This window comes from Pygoscelis adeliae, unplaced genomic scaffold (assembly GCF_000699105.1).
Source record: "Pygoscelis adeliae isolate BGI_AS28 unplaced genomic scaffold, ASM69910v1 Scaffold294, whole genome shotgun sequence".
In the NCBI taxonomy this organism is placed as follows: domain Eukaryota; kingdom Metazoa; phylum Chordata; class Aves; order Sphenisciformes; family Spheniscidae; genus Pygoscelis; species Pygoscelis adeliae.
The window spans coordinates 1,632,995-1,634,887 of record NW_008824722.1 but is presented as its reverse complement, the minus strand read 5'-3'; the positions used below and the strand labels follow the sequence as shown (position 1 = coordinate 1,634,887).

At 57.7% G+C, this 1,893-nt stretch overlaps 1 protein-coding gene across 1 annotated transcript in view; it reads right to left on the bottom strand.

The window, feature by feature from the left end:
* R3HCC1L (R3H domain and coiled-coil containing 1-like) overlaps positions 1-1,893 on the bottom strand; it is a 6,950-nt gene that overhangs the window by 3,136 nt on the left and 1,921 nt on the right. The gene's annotated exons all lie outside the window — the stretch shown is intronic.

The window sequence follows — 1,893 nt, the reverse complement described above, 5'->3', positions numbered from 1 at the left end:
CTCGCTTACACTCCCACTCGCTCGCTGAGAGCACACCTCCAGAGTTGGAGGGGAGGTGCGCCGGCACGCACGCACCACGGTCCCTGGCACGCACGCACCACGGCCCCCGCCCCGCCACGCCGGCTGATGGAGAGTCCACCGAGCCTGCAAGGAAACGGTCGCAGTGCTTAATTACCCTCTGCATTCAAAGTGATTTTTACTCTGAATTTATCTGGTTTCAGCTTCCAGCCAATGGATCTCACTATGGTGTTTTTTCCTGCTAGATTAAAGAGTCGTCCGCTATCAGAAATCTCTCCTCCACACAGAATGTCATAAATCTTGCTCTCTGCCGGCTATCCGCAGCACATAAGGATTCGGTTATGAGGAATAACTCTACTAATTTTCTTGTCCTTTTTGTTAATTAACAATGGCTCCATCTCCCCAAGAGCCTGCGCCCTCCCCGAGCAGCCGTGTCCACCTGCCGAGAGCTGCCAAGAGCTCGGAGGGCTCGAGAAGCACCAGGCTCGACATGGGAATCTGCAGAGGAGTGAAGATGGCAACTTTTAATTGATAAATCCCTTTTTCAGGTTCTTATTCATCCATTTTGGGAAGCTCCCTGGAAAGCTCAAACTTTGCTCAAAGCCTGTGCATGGGGGAGCTGACGCAGATGCTCCAGAGCTGTTCACAGTTAGCACCGGTGCTGCACGGCACAACCTTGCCCGCAGCATCCTACGGCTGTACCATAACACGGGCCCTCCCTGACCTGCCTCCCCGGCGGGGCCAGGCAGCCGCCCCGCTGTGCCTGAGGACAAAGCCGTGCCCCTTGTGCCAGCCCACGGAAAGCCAGTGCCAGCGCCACGTGCGCCAGCTGCCGTCGGAGCAGCAGCGCCGTCCCCCTTGCACCGGTGCTCACCACAACCTCCCAGCTGGAGGGTGGGGGACCGCAGCTGAGGCGAGCAGTCAGGCAGGGATGGGGGTACCCAAAGCTCTTCCACATCTCCCTCCGAGCAGCCCCAGAGGCGAACCCTGTATGCCCCACACCCTGTCCCAGCTCCACACCAGGCTTGGCGAGGGCACACCAGCCCAAGCACAGCTCCAAGGACGAGGTGGGTACCAGTGCTCCTCAGTAACGATGCTCTTGAGTTAATCTCATCCCTTCCCAGAAGCTGTTATCAGGCACCATCCACCACTTCACACCCTGCTTCCAGCCCGGAGTGGACGGACGCTGGCTGCAACAATATTAGCGCTGTTTGTTACTTTGGGCACATTAATGTCATTTGGAAAATTACCGGTTTGACGCTACTGATTTAAAATGCAATAAGGGATATCCAGCCTCACTGCAGAAGCCGAGCTTTCCTCGCGAACGGCAGGAAAACGGTGTGGGTCCTGGCGCTAAGCAGCTAATTGTAGTAAATTCAGCTGCATGCATGCGGGAGCGGATGGTAATGAGCCACAGCTGATTAAGAAGCCGTAGTTTCGAGGAAACATCCCGTTGCTATTTCAATAGGAGCCCATATGTCTCAGCCTGTTTCTTTATCACCAGCCCTGGTTTCACAAGGGTGCAGTTGCAGTTTATGGTGCTCGAGCAGGTTTTACTGGGTACACTTTATGTACTATAGACGGAAGATCTCCCCCAGCCTTCACCAGCACCGTGGGACAGGATGGGAACCAGCTGGGGGGGGAAGGTGAAGATCCCAGGCATTTCGGCACCGCAGGCAGCTCACGCCCTCGGGGACGGCTGGCAGTGACGGCAGGCAGCGCAGCCAGGCTGGCCACATGCCCTGGGTGCAGCCCGCCCCCACCATGCACCCACCCTGGAGGACACAGGGACAGCTACCCCCCATGGACCCCTGTCCCCACGTCCCAGCAGGCAGCAGCCACCATCCCTGCAACTCCCCGCGGGCGCCGGCTCGC